Source organism: Tamandua tetradactyla, chromosome 4, assembly GCF_023851605.1.
Source record: "Tamandua tetradactyla isolate mTamTet1 chromosome 4, mTamTet1.pri, whole genome shotgun sequence".
Classification (NCBI taxonomy): Eukaryota; Metazoa; Chordata; class Mammalia; order Pilosa; family Myrmecophagidae; genus Tamandua; species Tamandua tetradactyla.
Window position 1 is genome coordinate 84,064,770 of NC_135330.1, and position 21,635 is coordinate 84,086,404.

Consider the following 21,635-nt stretch of genomic DNA (forward strand, 5'->3'; position numbering starts at 1 on the left):
TGGTATTTTGTTTGTGGTACTTAACTGAAAATTTTTAAATGTGAATTGGGAAAAAGGGAAAATAAAGCCAAGAGAAGTCAACTTTTGGTGTTTTTGTGGATAATACCTGCTCCTGAGCCAACTGGTCAACTTAGGCTGAACAGAGATGAACACAGCAGAATGTGGAAAGATTATGTCTATAGTCTACATATTCAAATTCTGTAACTTCCTGAAATATGAGACTACGAAGGTATATATAAAGTATGATTTCAACTTACCCAGAGAAAATATATAAAAGTAATTATTTAAAAAATAATTATCTGTAGCTTATAGTGATTTTGATTTTTTACATTCTACTTTGTTATTTATATTTTCTAAACTTTTCTACAGTGTTCATATGTGAGTACTAAGGAAAACATTATGAAAAAAGACATACAAACAAAAGATGTGTTCAAAGAGGTAGCAAATATACTCCTTTCTCTGTTGTGAGAAACCTAAGACCATTCCAAGCTTCTAAGACTTTGACCTCTATGTGACCAAATAAATTCTTTAAATTTTTAAATAGCAAAGCATATTCCCATTAGTAGTATTTTCTACATGTCATTTAAACTTGGTGTTTTACTTAAAGCTTGTAAAATTACCATCTCTTATTCCACACTGGCCAAGAGAAAGGCTGGATGTTTCAGGGTCTTTCATGAGAAAACAAGTAATTGTTGCTCATGATCAGAGGCTGTTTAACATTTAACTCAAAAATATTTCTTTTGAATTACTTTACTTAAGAATAAAAATGACGTAGGAATCCCTCTTTGCCCTTTCCTCGGTTCCAGGCTGACAGCTTGAGCATGTTTGGAAAGCTCTGCCTTCAGGGTGACAAATGGAGAGCCCCAGATAATCATCTGCTGTTTTGGCTCCTGAAATTGTGCCTTCTGGGGAGTACCCACCAGCAAGCCTCCATCTAGTCAGATGTGGATGCTCATAGCAAATTATCCACAGTAGACATGTCCACCAAGTCTGATTTTCTTTGCTACTCAGACCCGGTCAGGGTCATCCGTCATCCCCATATCACCAACTACATTCATGGTTGTGTTTGGGAAAGAGACACTAACTTTCTTATGAGCTTTAGATACATAAGCTTAAGAAAGTAACAGTGATATCTATAAATATTTAATGCACTCTAAAACCAAATGAACAGGAAGGATACATGAGCTCTTGTTAGATTATTCCCTCTTCTTTTTTTCTCATATGTTAGTGTAAAACACTGAGATTTGATTTTATTTAGGGAAGCTTTCCAGTTCCTGCTGCTTAGACCATTGGAGCAACCCTGTTGTGACAGCCCCATGAATGTTAGCTTCGCTGGTCTCTTCATGTCTTCAGGTACCATTCCCAGGGGTGTCAAATTAATGATCTGAAGCGACCAAGTTGGGCATCACGGAATCGAGGTTCTCAAGAAAGAGAAAAGAAGTCAGAGTAAGTAACACGCCCAGCTCCCTTCTTCCACGTACACCTTGTCACTGTCTTTTTACACCAACCAAAGGCAATTCTGCCCCAGGGCTACCATAAGATATTGATACATACCAGCTACAAGTGACAAAAAGCTGCTTGGGGCAAGAGGTCCCCTATTTTCCAAACTTCTTTCCCTTTTACCTTGTCACTGTCAGATCTGAGACTCAGGAAGGTCAGCCCTTGGGGCAGAGTGGTGACAGCAAGCCTTCTTGTGCCACACACATTGCAATCATTTGAAAGATGAGTCAGGCTTTGGTGAACTTCTCTATTTGCTGTATGCTGTGAATATAGAAGCCACTAGATTTTACCTTTCAGTCATGACACAGTTAGAAATCTCAGCCCCTTGCCTCTGAACCAATATGCCCTCTGGTCTCTGAATGGCCCCAATGCTGGCTTTCCTTACCTGGCTTGCTCCTCTGCCTCCCAGTGCCACAAGTCTCCTCCCATAGGAAACTCCTGCTCTTGTTTGACCTTTCAGCTACTAGCCCTGGACTCCCACTATTAATCAATACCTACCTAGCTGATGCTGACTTCTCTATGAACCACAGGGAGTTGGACAATCAGTTCCTTTCTTTCAAAGTTGATGCCTCATTAAGGATGAGTCTGCCCATCTCAAAGTGGCTTCCATTGGTAGGCTTCAAGAGTTTCCTCATCATTATTGAGGTCACAATTGCCTTGGAAAGAAAAAAAAAACCCTTGTATCTATACTGAGTGCCTTCCTGATAGCTCTAGTAACAGGTTTTTATCTTTTGCTCTTATTTCTGGGCTGCCTTCTCCCCAACCTTTCAAATAGAGGCCTATTTGACTTTATCCAACGGAAGCCTGGAGTTAGTAACTTGAAACATGGCTTAGTGGCTGAAGAACCATCTTTTTCTTCCTCCATAGCTCATCCAAGTTTTGGGGTACCTGCTCATTTGGGGAAGGATTTTAGACAGCCTCTATGCGTCTGCTTTTCCTCTCCCCTTTCAAAAACTAGTGTTTTGAGAGCATGAGAGGAATGGGTGGGTGGCATTGAATTCTTCCTTTGGATCCCACTTTGGGAGGAGGCTTCACAAGGTTTGTTTACTTTTTCAATGCTGCTGGAATCCAATGCACCAGAAATGGACTGGCTTTTATAAAGGGAATTTATTTAGTTACAAATTTATAGTAAATTTATAGTTCTTCAGAGGAAATGCAGCTGGCTTTCCTCTGGCTTTCTCTGTCACATGGAAAGGCACATGACAACATCTGCTGGCCTTCACTCCTGGCTTCTGGATCCAAACATATTTCCCTGGGATGATTCCTTTCCACATCTCCAAAATCTGGGTCTGAGCTGCTGAGCTCTCTTCTGACCTCTCTTTTTAAGCCTCACTCATTGCAAAAGGCACTCTCCTTAGCCGACCACAGATATAATCAGTCATAGATAGAATTCACGTGGTGATGATTTAAGTCCACAGTGACAGAACAGCTGGGCACTATCACCTGACCAAGTTGGTACCTGAACCTATTACAGCAGTGCTGAAGTACATCCAGGCTAGCTTGGGGCATATCTCCTGCCCATTTTATCAGGGCACATCTCCTGTTCATTTTATTAGAATGAGGCCCACGCAAGACACAACTCTTCCTCTTGTGGCTCTATGGAGAGAGCAGAGTTACTCCACAGCTCCTCTGGCTGTTCTGAATCTTAAAGAGTAAGGACTCACTTGGGTTTGTCTAGTTCATGACTGAGGGAAGATCTCTGCCCTGAAGTGAGGAAAGAACATTTGTCCATTCTTGATTCATGTTTTCAGGGCATTACATTAGATTCAGGGCCACTTCATGGCAGTGGTATAGGGTTCTGCACTCAGGAGGTCCCCACACTTGGTTTAATCCTCTGCTGTCATCATCATGAAATTCTTAATTTTAAATGAGGGGTCCCATATTTTCATTTTACACTGGGCTCCACAAATTATGGAACTGACTCTAATTTGGTTTCTTATGGGTCTGAAAGAAAGCTCCATTAATTGGTCCCAGATTTCACTGAAAGAACAGAAACCCTAAGTGTGACTAGAGCAGTGCTTCTCAATAAGGGGTGACTTTTGACCCCCAGGGGAGAGTTGGCAATGTTTGGGGGACATTTTGGTTGTCAGTTGAGGTGGGGGAGGTTGGTATCTATTGCGTAGAGGTCAGGGATGCTGTTAAACATCCAGTAATGCCTAGGAGAGTGTCCCACCCACCCCCAACAAAGAATTATCTGTTCCAGATTGTCAATAGTGCTGATATTGAGAAACCCTGTTATTAGAGCAAGAGAATAGCCACAGGAGACACCTGATAAGAAAAGTCAGCATTGCCCTAAGGAGATTTCCTAGCATGAGAAGAGGCTGACAGTTTACCAGAGCCTGAGGTGGGAGGGGGAATCTCTTACCACATCACCAATTATTTCCTTCAGCCTAGCCTCACTTCCTTGGATAGAACACAGCTATAAAAATCAACAACAATGAACAAACAGGAACCTAGAATCTTGTAGAAATCCTGACTCTCTGTGACTAGGTAGCTCTCATCAAAGCTGAACAGATCAGTCCGCTTCTTATACCCCTGTTTTTATAAGGGAGGGCAACATTTTGGAAATGGCAGCAAAGATGTTCTCTGTCTCCCACCCTGGTCAGAGAGGCAGCTGCTGTTGGATTTTAACATCATGTGCTATATTCCTGCCATTTCAAATGCAGAGAGTAAAACAACCACCCAAGAAAGGCTCACTCTGGAAATGGTGCACAGCTTAGAGGCTGAGAGAAGGGGACGTTGTTTTAAATGTATTGTGTAGGCTGGGAATTGGAGGGTGGGGGAAAATGTCTTGTATGCTTTTTACTACGTTTTTAGAAATCAAAACATTATGAATGTGACAAGCAGATGGCCACAATGAAATCAATCTGCCAGGTGTTTTAATGAGACTGAGCCCCCAAAGTTAGCAATGCATTCTGGGAGTGGAGCACAATTCCAAGAGTTACCTAGGATACCTCCAGGTTGCTGTCTCTATTAAATAGCAGCCTTTGGCATGTGCGAATGCCTCAGGTGAAAACCTTGAAAAGCTGCCTGTATATTATCATGACAAAGGGACCAACCGACTGGGGGTCTATTCCATATTTCTTCCTCATCCACCTCTTTGTTATTCAAGGCAGATGATGGTTTTTTGTTTCCTTGTTTTGTTTGTTATAAAGAATCATCTTGGAGATCTTTGCTCTGGCTTGTAACTAAGCAGCGAGGTTTTGTGCTCAAAATAGATGTTGTTTGTAATTTTTCACCCCAGTTACCTTAGAAATTTCTCCAGTGATTTCTTTATAGAAGCAGACGTGTAAATCCATCACCGCCACCCACTGCCCCCGCTTCTTAAAGGGATAATGAGCTGGTATCATTCAGTCATCCTTTTCACTGATTACTGCTTATTAAGCTTCAGCATGAAGCTGAGCCTGTGTTTTCCCTCAGCCTTTTTATCTCCTAATGTGTGTGTGCTATGCATATTATGATAGGAAAATGCTAATGCTAATTTACACTGCACAGCAGTGCTGCCAAAGGAAGCCACCGATCTGCACAGAGACAACTGTCTGGTGAACCAAAGGGGGTGGCTATGGAGGGACGCAGTGGGATTAGGGAGATATCAACAGAAGCAGAAAGTAATCCACAGCGGGTGTGCTCCTGGGTGGGTGGAACTGGGACACGTGCTGGCAGCGCTGGCATGCAACCTTGGCATAGATGGTACAGAAGTCTTTAAAACCATTTAGTTACTGTGCTTCTAGAAATGAGACCGGTCTATATAAAACCCAAGAGAGCCAGTCCCACTATGCTTGGGTCTACTCCAAGCGGAATACACATTATTCTGTTTTCCCCGTAGCCCCAGGCCAGTGGGATTCCTCTGAACCAAAGATGTGCCGGACAAAACATATCCTAGAAATATCTGTCTCCAAATATTTCATTCCCATGTTTACTGACTTGTTTATTTGAGGAACGTGACTGCTGGGAGTATAAGGAATTTACTTTCTTGAGGTTGCCTTCTTGGAATCCCTTGAAGGAAATTCATGGGTGCTAAGACTGAAAATAAGTACCCCCCCCCCAAGTGTGCTGTTACTTATGGTAATTCAGTTAATCAAGTCACCATGTTCTTTAATCATGAAGAATAACAAAGCTTATCATACATTCAACTTGGAGAAGGATGTGACTGTTTACATTTTTAGCTCATTGGAATTTTGAGGGTTTCTGTTAGCTGAGTCAGTAAGTAAGCCTTTAAAGAGAAAATTCACAGCTGGTAAAGATTCAGAAGATAGTGCTTGAGCTCAGAGTATTTTAGAAAATTGATATTCCTGGATATAAATGGCCACTGAGAAAACAGGTAACAGCTAAGGGGAATCAGGGCTGGGAAACAAAGAACAGTTTGGCCCTATCCTATATTTACTAAATTTCTAGCAAAATGAAGGAAACATCTAGAATCTGAAGAGTCAGAATGGACCTTGGAGATGATTGGTAAACCCCTTCCGCTTAGTGTAGAGATGGTTGACAGATAGTTTACAGTTTCCTAAATCTCCAGCTCTGCTCAAAAACTTATATTGACAGGGAGTTTACTACCTCCAACCCTTCCCATGATGGACAGGTCTAATTTTGGTTAAAACTTGCCCTCCACATAACTTCTACCCTTTGATAGAAGGGCAAAGTGGGATAGAATCAGATATCAATAAAATCAAATAATATCTGAGATAATTGGTACCATCCAGTCTAATAATAATATAATAATAATAACACCATGATGGACAGGTCTAATTGTGGTTAAAACTTGCCCTCCACATAACTTCTATCCCATGGTAGAAGGGCAAAGTGGGATAGGGTCAGATATCAATAAAGTCAACGAACATCTGAATTATTTGATCTCTGAATTTCATATTAGCTTCAGAATTAAGGTTTATTAAATTAAACCTATATGAATGCGTAGAATTCAGATGATAGGAAAAATCTCTTTTAATTGGATTAGGTGTGTCACTTTCTTTTAGATGAAGATGTAGCAAGTTTAAGAAATTTTGAATGACTGCTTAAAAGAAGCAGGTGAATCAGAGGATAATATATTAAGGCTTACAATGATTCAGTTGCTATAAAAGGTACCAATTTTTCCGTTGATATTTCAAAAGTTTTCTGAAAGCAGAAATATTTTGGTACCCAACATTTTTCTTCTTTGTAATCTATGGTGTATGTCCAAAACATGGCTGAATTAATACCCACCAGAATGTTAGTTCCGTGAGGACAAGAATTTTTTCATTCCTATTAAGCACTGTATTGTCAACTTCTAAACTGAGCTTGACACCTAGTAATTATTCCATAAACATTGTTGAATGAACATATATACCCAATCTATAGACATACACATACACACAATATGAATTCTTCTGTTCTAATACTTCTTCTGTTTGGAAGAGACAGAGAGTTTTTGTAATCTGTCTAACTCATATGGAGATAGTTATGGAATATAAGCGGCTATTTTTTACTTTGTTGTAAAATTTATTATAAAATAAATGTAACTATAAGATTGTTCATGATATTTTATCAGGTGAAAAAAAAGGTTACACAGTAGGATATAAGGAATAATCCTTTGCTGGTTTAAACACGCATGCACACATGAACATACACACACATTAGCACACCGAGAAAAATGTTAGAGGAATTTATACCGAAGTGTGGGCAGTGTTTGGTAGAGTTTTCTTCCCCTCATTCTACATATTTATATTTTCCAATTTTTGTCAATTAGTATACACTACCTTTGTATTAAGAAAACCATCATAGTTAAATTTTTAAAACGAATTTAAAAGGCAGGTGTCGATGATTGTTTGTGGGAAATAGATCTGGCCCTGCAGCATGAACTGAAAAGTCAGCAGGACCACAACTGATTCCCGGAGGCTACCAACACCAGTTTTCCACATTTCCTCTTTAGTGATTTGGATTTTCCCCCACTGGCCAGGAATCCAGATTAGGCCATCAGCCCCAGAGCACTTTCAGAGATCCCCATGGACATCTCAAATATTTCTCACTATATCTATGTTAGTTCTGAATTGTCTCCCTAGCTTGACAAGATGCAAGTGGGAATGCCTAACATCTCTCATGGGAGATTTTAGTCTTTATGTAGAAAGGGTGATTAAGAAGAAGATAATCAACCACTTTTCATCTCTTCTTGAGCCAGAAGCAGAAGAAATGAGCTTAAGTTGCAGCATTAAAAATGAAGTGCAATGTCAGGTAGGCTTTCTGGCATTGAAGAGGACTCGTGGATGGAATAGGGACTGAAAGAGTTTGTGCAATTGATTTCTCTGGAGATCTAGAGTTTCCCCTGTGGGGATGGTTTCAGCAAGTCCAGTAAAATGTCACTTCCTCCAAGAAATCTTTTCTGACATCCTACCTCCAGAGATCAGGGACGTTGCCCCTGCACTGTGCCTTCTTAGAACGTGGGCATCCACCTAGTCACTTCATTATTATTGCTTATTTAATTCTTTGTCTTCACTCCAACTATATTAACTAGGACAGCACTAAAGGAAGGGGGAAAAAAAAGGAAAGAAGGAAGGAAGGGAGAGAGCAGAAATGATTCCTTAATTCAACAATCTTTATGTATCAGGCCCTGGGAATATAGCACTGAGTAAGACAGACAAAACATCCTTCCCTCATGAAAGAGCAGATATTTCCGAACAACTTACATAATTATTTCATCACAATTGCAATGAATGCCATAGAAGAGAAGTACATGATGCTAAGAGGATGAAGGATAAAAAGATCCACACTGGCCATGAGAGAGAAGAAGCCATCTCCCTGTATGTGATATCCAGGCTGAGACCTGAAGACCTCTGAATATGTGCTGAGGTACCTGTCTTTGTCTACAGGAGTCACCGAGAGAAAGAAAGAAGGAAATCCTTAGCTCATTCTGCGAACTCAACACCTGCTTCCCAGTACCGACAGTTGGGTCCAGCCAACTGATGAGTCAGCACATTTGCCTACAGTGAAAGTACACCCTTCCCTGTCTGCCACAAACTAACCAGACCAAGAGACCAAACCACTGTGCTGAAGGACATGCACACCAGGAAGCCATGGGCTGCCAGAGCCAGAGAGATCAGAGGGTACAGGGTGAGGCTCTCTGAGCCATGCAGGAGGCTTCCCTGATGGAGGAAGCTGCTCCCTTTCCACACACATCTCTCTGGAGGACAGTCCTAATTTGCTGCTGGCAGAGAGACAAGCAACACATTGGTCTTGCCAGCTGGAAAGAGAAAGGAGGTTGAATCCAAATGACCAGGCAACCCCATGTGATTGAATTGGGAATAAGACTCTTTTACTTTTTCTTTTACATGGCTGAAAACAGAGTGGAAGTTCTTGTCAGACTGAAAATGGGGGGGGGGGGGAGGAAAGAATTAATATAGTGCACGACAGCACCTCACTACTAGAGGAATAAATTATAAAGGCAAGGATATGGGGGGGGGGTAAGCATATAAAGGGAAATGGAAATATTTCAGTGTGACTACTACATGGAGAAGATTTAAGGCTGGAAGGGTAGCAGGGTTTTCCCCTGATCTGCCATATAAACAAGTTTAAATTTTATTCTGAGGGCAATCATGAGACACTGAAAGACCTAAGTGGCAGTGTAACACAATCAGATAAAAAATTTAGAAAGATTACTCTTCAGAATAAAATATGGATAGAAGATAGGGAAAGTTGGAGACTTCTCCTCACAACCAGGTAGAAATTTTTATTACTTAACAAGAGAGAGAATAAAAAGAAGAAGTGATCTGTACAGGAAAAAGATCACTGTGAAAAACATGGTGAGGGAATGTTGATTCAGTTCCATAAATTAGACATATCGGCAAACATTGCTTTAGAAGATATAGAATGACCTTTACTTCCAGGTCTCTATCTCAGAGTTCTCATCTAAAGTGCATACCATAGTGCTTTCTGAATGAAGAACTTTAGTTAAAAGACAGTATCAATAGGTCTGTTAACTATATAAGTGTGATGTAACCAAACAAATAGAAGATGATTCTTGATGGTGATTGGAAGGAGCAGATAAGGAGGAGAAGAATACAGAATGAAATGTAAACTGATGGTGACATCTGTTGGAACTCTGAGCTGGCTTCTTGTGTGACAACGTACATAAAATAGATAACGGGATATTTTCCCAGGTTGAATCTCTTAGACCCCTCATCTGCAAGGCAAAATTGGTCAGGTTGAGTCACCATGGGGAATTCAAGTATACTCTTACCCACTACTTTACATTGCACACATTGTAGAACTGTGAAACCATGGACAGTTTCGGAGATGGTGATGGACAGAAAAACATGGGGAAATAGAGAATTCATATGATGTATGTCAACTGTACTTACTTCCTGGCCCTCCCATGATTTTTAGCCATGGGTTATCATTTAAGGGAGGATAGATGATGACAGATGATAGATGATAGATAGAAGATAGAGTTAATCAACCATGTAATTTGAAAAAAGAAAACAAAAACACAACACAACACAACCTGTGACCATAGCAAACATTGTGGGTGGGTTCTATAAACTCAAAAAACTTACCAGGCACTCGCCTATTGTAACAAATACACAACTGGGATTCGGCTTTCCCAGGGACCCCTGAGTAAGGGGATAAATAGAGGATTTATCTTCCAGGATTTATCTACCTGTTTCCCAACTTTTTAAACTTGTGATAGCAGCTAGTCCTCCCCTGACATGAAGATGCTGTAATTGGTATAAAAATAATTATTTTTTTAAAAAATGAACACCAAGAGGTGGAAATGTCTTAAGTACATTACTGGTTGTTATTCAAGATAAAGTAGATTTTATTTAGTTGGCAATCTGAAAAGAGTAGCTTTAAGAAAAGCTGTGAATCAGCAAAGAACTACAAAGAAATTTTGACATAATCCCAGATCAGCTCCTGATGACCTTAATGACTGTGAAGAATTCTCTTTTTGCTTTGACAATTTCTATTTATAAGAATAAAGGGAAACAAGGGTTGCAAGGGTAGTTCAGTGATAGAATTCTCACCAGCCATGCAGGAGACCCAGGTTCGATTCCCAGCCCATACCCTTCCCAAAAACAAAGAAAGAAAAAACAAACAAACAAAAATTCAACAAATAGTGCTGCAATGACAGGATACTACATGGAAGAAGAATGAAATGTGACCCCAGGCATATAGCATATAAAAAAAGTCAAAAAAAGAATAAAGGGAAATAGAATCATACCTTTAGAATTAATATTTTAGGGTCTTATTAATTATTGAGATAAGTGTTTGTAATAACATAAAAAAGCTAAAAAACAAAAAAAAAGAATAAAGGGAAACAGTATCAGCTTTCTAGAAAATAATATTTCGGGGTCTTATTAATTATTGAGATGAGTATTTGTTCGCTTCAAACACGTTTTATAATGTCTATTCCTGGGAACCACCTCACTTCAGAAATACTACATTCTCTTTCTTTCTGTTTTCCTCATCATAATATACTTTTAGTGGGCACATTAGGTTCTCTTAGATTCTCTCTCAATTCAGGGATTGTGCAGACTGTGTTCCTACTCATCCATTAGTGTTGATTTAAATGTATAACATGTTTGTATTCACAGAGCATGAATCACAGAGAAGGAGGGATACAAAGAGCTCATTGTCAGTCAGGGTGGACTAGATTAATCTTTACTAACAAACAACTGCAAAATCTCAATGAATAAAATAAGAGGTTTCTTTTTTGCTCCTGCTATATATTCACTGTGACTAAACGGAAGTTCTTCGCGTCATCTTCACCCAATAATCCAGAATGATGGAATTCTAACTGGGAAAATTGCTGACTCATGGCAGAAGGAAAAACGGGAAACCACATACTAGCTCTCAAGCTTCTGCTCACAAGCAACATGCTCCTGCTCACATTTCACCAGCCAAAGAAAGTCACAGGACCAAGGTTGATGTCAACAGGGCGGGACTATATAATCATCCTACAGGGATGGACACAAAATTTTGCAAATAACAGTAGAGTCTACTCCAATCATCTTTTTCATGTCCCTTCCTTTAAGGCAGGAAATACAGTGATACCGGGATGTGTTTCTTTCCAATTAGTTCTACCCTTGATCCTTCCTAAGATGATAGCTTCATTGTTGAATACTCTGCAGCCATCCCGGCAAGGGTTGACAGCACAGGGTTAATTCCATTGGTTTGACAGCCTGTTGTCCCTTCTTCTGTTCCCCAGCGACCAGGATGTCCACGGGGGAAATGAGCCAAGTTGACTCTGCAGTTAAGAGGGCTGAGCCAGCAGCATCCCTTATCATCCTTATCATGGATGATTATGACATCATCCATATCCTGTGGGGGGCAGGGTTAGCACATCCAATTGGTCTCACAGGACACAATGACACATCCAGGAGCATGACCTACCTGAGACAGCAAATGGCACTTTAGATTCACTGACCTGCAATTACATCAGTGAGCCCTCATCGGGCTAGGAAACAATAGATTTTCCTTTCTAAGTGGTGGTAGAGCACTATTTTGGACATAACCCAAAGCAAAAGAGAGATCTGAGTAGAGCCTCAGGGTCAGAAAGTGCCTCTCTGGGGTCTTCCAATGCACTTAGAAAAAGGCACTGCACAGAGTAGATTTGCAATAAGCATTAGCTGTGAAAAAAAATTATCGTTTAGATCATGATGAACCTAGAAATAAAAGGCTTTTTTTCTTTAAATGCTACCATTATGAGGCTTGGCCTGAGTTTCTAGCAAACCAAACAGCTAAGCAAGCATAATTTCAGATTTTCTCTGCCACTGTTGTGTAGAAAATTTTATTGCTGGGTGTGGAAGTTTGAGAGAGTAATGTTCCCAAAAAGAAATCTCATCAGTTCTTTGTAATGCCCAGCAGTTGCTACTTACTAATTTGTGTTTTTAGGAAATTCCCTCAGAGACCCAATGCTCTATTTTCCTCAGATTACCTCCATTTAGCTATTTATGATGTACACCATTTATATTGGCATCATTGAGTTCAAGACCACCATGACTCATAAAGGTGCCTCTTTATTGTTCTGGAGAGACGGAGAGGAATGGGAAGGCATTCAGCTTTCAAAACACTTCTTTTTATAAAAAGGTTTCCCATGGTTCAGGCATCATGTTGTGTTGGGTACGGCTATCACAGACAAAGCTGGAGGTTGTGACTTCAAGACTCTCATAGATTAAAGGGAGAGGAGATTGTTGAACATGCAATTAACAAGGCAAAGGCCTTCATACCTAATAAATCCACAGGCACTGGACTCAATGGAAGCATAGAGAAGAGACACCCACCCAGACTACAGTATCAGAGGGGAAGAAAATCTTAAGGATAGGAAGATGGAGAGAAGGGCTTTCCAGAAGAGAGCAACAAATGCCAAGCCAGAATGCTGAGGAAGACTCTCATATTAGGGGAACTGTGAGTATTTCAGGCAACTGAAGCATAGTGTTTCACGTGGAAAGTGGAGAGGAGTAATGAAGAGTCAAACAAAGGAGAAGGCAGATCATGAGCTCCGTATATTTTCACTAAACTGTTTGGACTTTAGCTCTGAGAAGAATGGGGGAGCCACTGAAGGATATTGAAATTGAGGAAAAGTGCGATTGGCTTCATTTTAAAAACATAACGCAGACAGCAATAGTGAAATACAGAGTGGGGTGACAACAGAGGAAGCCAGGAGACCAGACAGGAGAGTGTTGAATAATTCAAGCAAGCAATGATAACCAGGAAGGCTGAAGATGAGGAGACAGAATGGACAAGACTTAACGACCAATGAGGGTGAGTTGAGTACACCAAAGCACAGTGGGCCTTGAAGTTGAGGGTGGCGGTGGCATTGGACCCAGGACCAAAGGGAGCACGGTTCAGTCAAACAGCAGAGTGGCCACTTCCTAGCCCCATGCACAGAAGAAGATACGCCACCACCATCCCCACCTTGTTCTGGGCTGCTCTTTGATACGAGTCACCTTTTCCCTCATCGCAGCAGTGAGCCCAGGCCTGCAGGAGCTCAGGAAACACGCAGCCTACCTCTGCACCCAGTGGGTGTGCTTCCGGATCGCATCCGAAGCCCATTCGGCCTGAGTGAAACTTTCCAAGTGATTTTCCGCTTCAAGGCCCTTCCACATGATCTTCCCTCAACTCTCCACCAAACTCTTACAACTATTCAGGTTTCTGCAAACATCTCTTATTTGTAAAAGTATTGCCCAATCCCAAAACCTAAATTAAGTCCTTCTGGTATATTCTCTGTAATGGCCTATACTTCACCTTTGCAACATTTAGAGCAACATACAATTGTATATTGGGGCAAGTGTCTATTTGTTTTATATTTAGCCTCCTAAATAGACCATGAACTTCATGGGGGCTAGAACCACTGTGGCCCAAGTGCCCAGTGCTGGCTCAAAACAGATGCTTAGTAAATATTTGTGGATGGTGAAAGGAATGAAATCGGTAAGACAAAGAGGACTAGATTGGCTTCCAGGTGCTGGCTTTGAACAGTGGGTGGTTAATGGTACCCAATTCCAGTCATTAAATTTAGGATAGATCTGAAGGGAAGACACATTATAAGAAAAGGAGAGAAGAGCCTCAAATTTGCATAAGAGTCATCTAGTCCAAGCCCCTTGCTTCACATTTTATGAGGAATCTAAGGCCCAGAAACATCAAATAACTTGTCCAAAGTCATCAAGCATAAATTCATAAGTGCCAGGGTTTGAGGGCCTCTTACAGATCAAGTAGTCCCCACATACTTCATTTTATAGATGAAGGACCTACGGCCAAAGGAACAAGTTAAAACTGACCCTCCTACGTGGTAAACTCACTCAATGTATTCCCCCAGAATACCATTGATTTTCTTTAGTGCAGCATCTCTGAGAAGGTAAGCAATACAAGAATGGTGACTTTTTTCTCCTGGACCATAAGGAGTTCTTTTTATAAGGCCAAGTGTGGGCTGGCAGAGGTTTTTGATCTATATAAAGTAGAAACAGGCCACTTGGTGCTAACAAGGGGCTCCATGGATTCATCTGCTTTGCTTCTGTTGGAAGATCAGGGTAGCCTGTCTTATCATTCCTTCCTCTGCCTCCTGCTTGTCCTCCTGCTTTCCTGCCATCACAGCATTTCCTCTCCTGGAAACCTTTAAGGGTTCTTTATTGCCTTCAGGTCAAAGTCCATTGTCCTCAGTCCACTTCCAACTACTCTTCAATAGGCATAGAACTTCCAGTCAAAACTACCTCCCACTGGCTCAAGAGAATGACCTGGTATAGCACACTCAAAACCTGAGTTTCACTCTATCCAACATCCAAGTGCTGTGTCAAGAGCAGAAACCTGTGATGGGGCAAAAGGCTGAGGTGGTAACATATTGAAGAGTTTTACAATTAAAGACAATGCATTTTTTGTGGATAAGGGTCTTGTTTGATGCAATTAATAATTCTATACAAATATATTACACTTATGTAGTGTCTTTACATTTTCAAAGAACTCTCCTTTTTCTTACTCTTTGGTAACAATACCTACAATATTTTGAATCATAGTGAACAGTACCGTGTTGATCACTTTGCATTCATTAACTCATTAATTCCTTCCAGGAGCCCTATCAGGTCAGTATTATCTGCCTCAATTAACAGATGAGGAAGTCGAGGTTTAGAGAGGTTAAATACACAGATCCAGATCAGGCCCATCTGACCCCAGAGCCCATGTTCTACGTTGTTACGTGACATTCATTACCTTCCTGGAAATGCCCCGTGGAAAGATTAAATCAGTGCTTGGCTCTAACCAACTAGCCCTATCCTAATAGAATGAGAGAGTAGTTCCCTCCTTTTACAGATGAGGAAAATGAGAAGGAGCAGTTAGGAGCCCAAGCCAACATTTCGCAGCAATGATGACATGAGAATTTGAGATCTCCTCCCTCTTTCCCTACCTCCCTCTCCTCTTCCACCAACCCCCCCATCCTCCCTCTCTCTTTCCTTCCCGCCATCATCAATGAAACACGTATTAAGAATTTGTTGCGTACAATACACTCTTCTATGAGGAAAAGTACAGAAACTCTTCCAGGAATCAAAAGAGATCTGGGTCATTTCCAGTTTTGTGTAAGTGAGTGTGTGTTTCTCTTGAGATGCCTCATTTGGCAAAAATCCAAGCACCTAAAGAAGAATTTTAAACATTTTTATATTGATGGTTTGCACTTAACAAATTAGTACTTGTATTATAATTATGATGTATACAGGATAATTATAAAATTTATAAAAATATCCATTCATACAATGTAATTGCAGTGTGATCTAGAAAAGGATACTCTTTTATAAAAGCATGTACTTTAATTAGTATGTACATTCTAAAAGTATGTACTTTCATTAGAAATGTAGAAAAGATAAGTGTCTCAATCATGGTAAAGTATGTGTGATAGTAGCTAAAACTGTATTTGGAGGTGACATTGAAAATTGAAATCTGAGGCTCTTCATAAGTGTTGGGTCCTGACTAAAGGGTGCTGCTGCCCTGACCCCCACTCCCACCTTATGTGTTTCTTCCAAAACACATAGCCTCTTCTCTATTGTCAGCAAGTTGAGTATGACATGAATAATTCAGGGTCATAGACTTAATTACTGCCACCTGTGATTGTCAGTGATGATAAAGAGACTGTATATTTGGGGGTGATTGGCCTGAGAGAATACAGTGGAGGTAGGCAGGGCAGCAGCGCTGCCACTACCACAAATGAGCTGCAGAACCTGTGCTTGACCTTGTTAGGGTATGACACTGCCAGGAATTCCTGCGTATCACCATGCAGTACATCTCTTACCCATATTTGCTTGTAGGAACTTCTGATTGGTGAAAGATATTCAAATCTTTCTGGAACTCAGTCCTCAAACAATAAAATATAACATCGCACAGGTTTTATGGGAGGAGTTATGGAAATAATTATGCCTCTAGTGAATCTGAAGTACAAATAGAAAAAAGTACAAATGGATGAAGAATCTGACACCAGCTCTGTGCATCCTTAAAATAAGTCATCCACATGCCACAGTTCGGGGAACAAATGGTTGACAGTCTTTGCATAGAAATTATGATCCCTCACATCAAGCTGTCCCTAAGAAGACATCAAATTACGCTCTGATTCTGCCTTTGATGGTTTTCCATTCAGAATCCTGAGCCAGTTTCAAGAATAACTGAGCAAGTCTTTTCTTTTCAACCTTCTATTCAGCCCTGGTTTGTCAGGGCTCTTCTGACATATACAACACATGGCTTAGCTTAAACATCAGAAATTTATCAACTCATACGTTGGAAGCCAAAAGTCCAAAATCAAAGTATCAGCAGACCATGTTTCCTCCAAAGTCCGTAGCATTCTAGTGGTGGGTCAATCTTTGCACCTTCACGTGGCCATCTGCATCTTCCTGTCTCCTTCTCTGGTTTGTACTTGACAGTGTCCAAATTTCCTACATTTATAAGGATTTGGGTCATATTGGGTGAAGCCTCACCTTAATGCAATTTGGCCTCATCCAAATAGAGTCTGTGGAGGTCCTATTTACAAATGAGCTCACACCCATGGGACCAGGGGCTTTGCCTTTGTGGGGGATGTGACTCCATCTATCATGCTATCCATCCTACAAGTATCTATTGAGACTTACCATCAGCCAGGGCTAGATGCTGAGGACAGAGTGAAGAAGAAGACTCCTTCTCCATCTTCTCAGACCTTACATTCCAGTGGAGGAGATAAACAGTGGTGAGGTGATTAAAAGGATGGCTGGTCTGCTCTGAAAGGGTGCCATAAAGTACTTGGGAAGGGCTAAATCCCGTCTAGGAGTATTGGGGAAGTCTTGCTAGTAAAGATAACAACAAGGATGTCACTTGAAAGACAACTAGGAAAGAACTGTGGACGTCCAGTGCGTGCAAAGACTCTGAAGGAAAAGATGACATGGCCTTTGCCTGGACTAAAGTATTCGGCCTGACAAGAGCTCTCCTCCCTGCCTTCCTTTGCCCTTGCTGCTCTGTCCAGGTTGCTTCCTCTTCTACCACCATCTATAATAGTGCATGCACACATTATGTTTTGGTCATGGTTGGCAAAGGGTGAAGAATATTATAGGTATTTCTCTGGAAGCTTCAAATCTAGCCTCCATGCCAGCATTTTCCCTAGAAACTGCTGTGTGCAAAAACTGTTTGCAATCATCCACATTAGATTTGGATTAAATCTAAGCCATGCAATACCAGTAGGTTGTGTGTAAACAGCATACCCACTTTGGTGGGTCAGCCAGCTGAGAGCATCTGTGGAGCACCTTGATGTTAGGCAATTACACTGCAGTAACTCACAGTATGGGGAATTACATGGAAAGTGTAGATAGTGATGCCATTCGGATTACCAATCAGTGGTTTGTTTTTCATCTGGTACAATTTTGTTTAGTATAGAACAGCTTCAGGAAATACATGTATCATCAAAGCACTTATTTTGATGAGACTTGAGTAAGCTCAAAGACTGCAGAAGGACAGTCTCTCAAACAGTAGAACTGAGGGATATCTAGTATTTTCTTCCCTTTACATCATATTTTACAAGATAACCTTAGATGAATCACATGATATTGTAGGACAAAAACAGTTAAATATTGGCAATGTAACACAGTTTAGCCTAAAGTAGCAAATTTCAGAATTTAACTAGGAGTTTTCTGGTACCAGCATCTCTTTGTTTCAAAAATTTTAACCCTTAAATTGACCATGAAAATAAGTCAAGGCAAGTATTTCTCTTCTCACTTTACAGATGAGGAAACTGATGCTCACAGAGTTTAATTTGTTCATTAGTTTGCCCAAAGCCACGTGGCTCATGTGCGGAGTGACTGGGACCAAAGGTTTTTGACTCCAGAGTTCTTTACTTAACCTTAAACTGATACACACCTTTAGGGCTGTCCTTTCTCTACACTGGGTTCACTGGGACACCTTAAATTCAGGCTCTGTGAAACCCTAGCCTCTAGAACCATCCAAGACCTCAGCACAGGGCTTTTGGAACCTCTTCTTAGCTTCATACCTTTTAAGATCAAGTCACCCTGGCTGCTGCTAACTGATAAATGGGCCCTGACACTGGCCTTTCTTATTCGTGGGTCCTTCTGCTTTCTCCAGCCAGTGCTGGTCACGCAGATCCACATGCCTGTCTGAATGCCTCTGTTCCTTCGTCCTATATTTTCAGCATTAAACTCCAGGCCTGAAGTCAGGACGACTCCTGCCCCACAAGTTGGTTCTCCGGGGTTGCTGGCAGGTGAGGCATTGTCTCATTGCTTACAACTGGGTCTGCCCTTTTAGCATAAGAAGTGGCTCTCCTTCAAGTGTCAGTCTCCACGTCTCACGCTGCTCTCAGTTTAGCCAGGGACTGACTGGGTACTGGAAGTAACATTTCTACCATGTTATCAGTCCAAAAGCTCTCCCTCTTTTCCCACAAAACTCTCCAGCAGCCTTTGAGGGATGATATCTTCAATCTTTGAATTCCTTTAGGCTACAAATTTTACTTGAAATGAAAATTTCAACAACTTGCCCTAGCTTAAGGTTTATAATCTCCAGCTGGCAAAAATGACTTCCCTTTCCACCACAGCCCATTCTCTGTGCTGCTGGGTTTGAGGAGCAGTGCCCAGTTGGAGATGTTGTGAAAACCCAAGGCACATTTTTAAGGAAACACATGGTGAATATGTATGAGGACGAAGGGGAGCAGGACATGCTGCATGCAGATTTATGACTAGGATATGGATAATCAGAAAGTTTGTCTCGTGTTTCTGAGGAGTCATGGATGGGAGGCAGACCTAAGCTATGTCTCATGCAGGTAGTCCTCCAGGGAAGAGGGGGTGTCATGGCAGAGTTCCATAAAACAGAGGCTCACACACATAAATTCCACTCCAACATCACCAAAATAAATAGACAACATTTCCCAAGCAGCCCTGCTTCCTCTCCCCAGATTGCATGCTACACTTTTGAGTAATAGTTTCCCTTCAAAGTCATCTTTGATGATTATTTAACTTGACTTCATTTGTGGAGATGGGATCTGAGGGGCCTGGAACTAAGAGTCTGACTTAATCATAGGCCAGCATTTGAAGGGTCCAGTAGAACTGGCAAATATACTGTAGATGTGCAAACATATCCACTTGCCCAAAGCAAGCATCGTTAATCAATCCTGACACCCTTTCCAAACCTTGACAAGGTCTCACAATCCTCTTCCTTGTGGCATTGAAGGGAGCCTCAATCAACTCATTGGACTGGGTCTCAAGATTAAACCAACTTGCCATCCTTGAGCTAGACTGGTGTTTCTCAATCCTGATTACATATATATGGAGAACTTTAAAAAATACTGAAAATATTTAAAATATTTAAAAATACTGAGGCCTACTCTGGGTCTGTAAACTGTCTCAAGTTGGAATTGATTAAGGGACCATGATTCTCTGTTTTTGCAATTCAAGTTAGGTTTCTGTTCACTTGACCTAGAATTCTTGTGCTTATACAACTCAAACAAGAATTCAGTAGACTGTCCATCTATTTTACTTCTAGGTACCCCATGATCTACTAAGCAACACCACAAGTCTCTGCGAGTCAGATTATTTTGCTTTGAGTCTGCTTTGAGTCTGCTGTCCATTATGGTGGCCATGTCCACCCTATCTACACTGTCACCTCAGGATCCAATCATCCTCACGGTGTTTAAGGATTCCAGCTCAGTGACAGCAGTTCACAGATACAGTAGTATCTGACCTACAGAGGAGGGCAACTACAGAGCTCCTCAGGGATGATGGAGCAAGTCTCACGAATTTATTCTTCAAGGTTCTGGTGAAAGATGTATCCTCTGGACATTTCTGGGGTGTGTGAGGAGGTCTCCCATGATAAATCCACTCTAAGATTCCAATCTCTCTAAGCCTCTGGATCCCCTCATCTTCATTATACCAGGACAGTTCGGCATTTCTACCTCAAGTAATATCAGTCACTTTTTAATGTTTCAGCCAACCATCCAAACAAATTGTTCATGTTCTTTCTAAACCTTTGAGCTACAACATTGAATCCAAAATCTTTGCTTAGTGGAATCATATCATTAAATTCAACTTATCCAACTTTATATTCCTTCCACTATTATTCCACACCCTTAATTTCCATTCCCACACATAGTCTCCTGATTCATACCTATACAGATTGAAAAACTCATGCAGTTCTTTTGGAGTATAGCACACCTCCTCATGGGTCACACTTTGTACCTCACCTTTCTGGGCCTGTTGGGACTTTAGCATAGTTATAAGTCCTGAAGAAAAGTGGGTGGTGGAGGTGGGTCATGAAAAGAAATAGAAGTGTTTTTCAAGTCAATTGCATTGTAGTTTCATCTGGTGAAACAAGATTAGTGGCTCCAGACAAAAGAGTGAAGGTTATTTCTCCAAGGGAGGTGGTTCCAGGGTTTGCAGGCACTGAAGGGTTCATCTCATTAGGTGAAGGTTAGATGGCAGACTCCACTAAGAAGACTGGAAGTCAGCAAGCTCTTTCCTCAGGGAAGTCCATTAGAGATCTATCTAGCAAAGGCTCAGCAGATTCCAGGGATTCCATCTCCCCATAGCCATCATTATCAAGCCATATATCACAGTCCCACATTTCAGGATCCCATTCATTTCCAATCAAAGTCCTTACTTTAACAGCAGATACCCTGCAAGATTGAGATTTTAGTTTAAGTTGTAAATCTGCTACTCACACAATGAGGCTCTGTGTCTGGTTTTCAGAGGTCTCAGGTCTGCAACCATAGGAAATAAGATTTTCTTTCAAGGCAAACATGGAAACTTTTACATCACTCATACGGTGTTCAGGTTGCAAATTTGAAGCCTTTAACTCATCCTTTTCCCTCACTGCTCTATTCAGCATATCTAACAACCAGCCAACCTCATAATACCTCTTAATACCACAAAACTCTGTAAAGGTGTCAAAAACACTCTCATCCAGAGCCTTGCCTCATATAAGCACATCATCAGCAGACTCTAACGGTGATTTTTTGAGTATCCCTCTTGCCAACTCACCCCATAGACTGTCAGTGCCACCTTGATTATTGGAAACAGAGTTGTTAATGTCTCTGAGGCTAATCAGAGTAGAAAATCAATTGTAAAAACCCATTTATAAGATTCTGTTTCTCAAGAACCACTCCCAATATCAAGCTGTATTAGTGATGGTTCTCTAGAGAAACAGAACCAATGGGAGACATCTGTAAACATGAG

At 41.0% G+C, this 21,635-nt stretch overlaps 1 long non-coding RNA gene across 3 annotated transcripts in view; it reads right to left on the reverse strand.

The window, feature by feature from the left end:
* Positions 1 to 1,130: 1,130 nt before the first annotated feature.
* LOC143679105 (uncharacterized) overlaps positions 1,131 to 21,635 on the reverse strand; it is a 31,762-nt gene continuing 11,257 nt past the window's right edge. For 2 of the 3 annotated variants that reach the window (XR_013173558.1, XR_013173556.1), the window contains 3 exons: positions 1,999 to 2,156; positions 1,624 to 1,761; positions 1,131 to 1,384 (listed from right to left, as the gene is read on the reverse strand). This is a non-coding gene — a long non-coding RNA (uncharacterized LOC143679105). Of the gene's footprint in view, positions 1,385 to 1,623; positions 1,762 to 1,998; positions 2,157 to 3,865; positions 3,934 to 21,635 lie in introns of those variants that run through there. The other variant, XR_013173557.1, reaches the window with a different exon arrangement.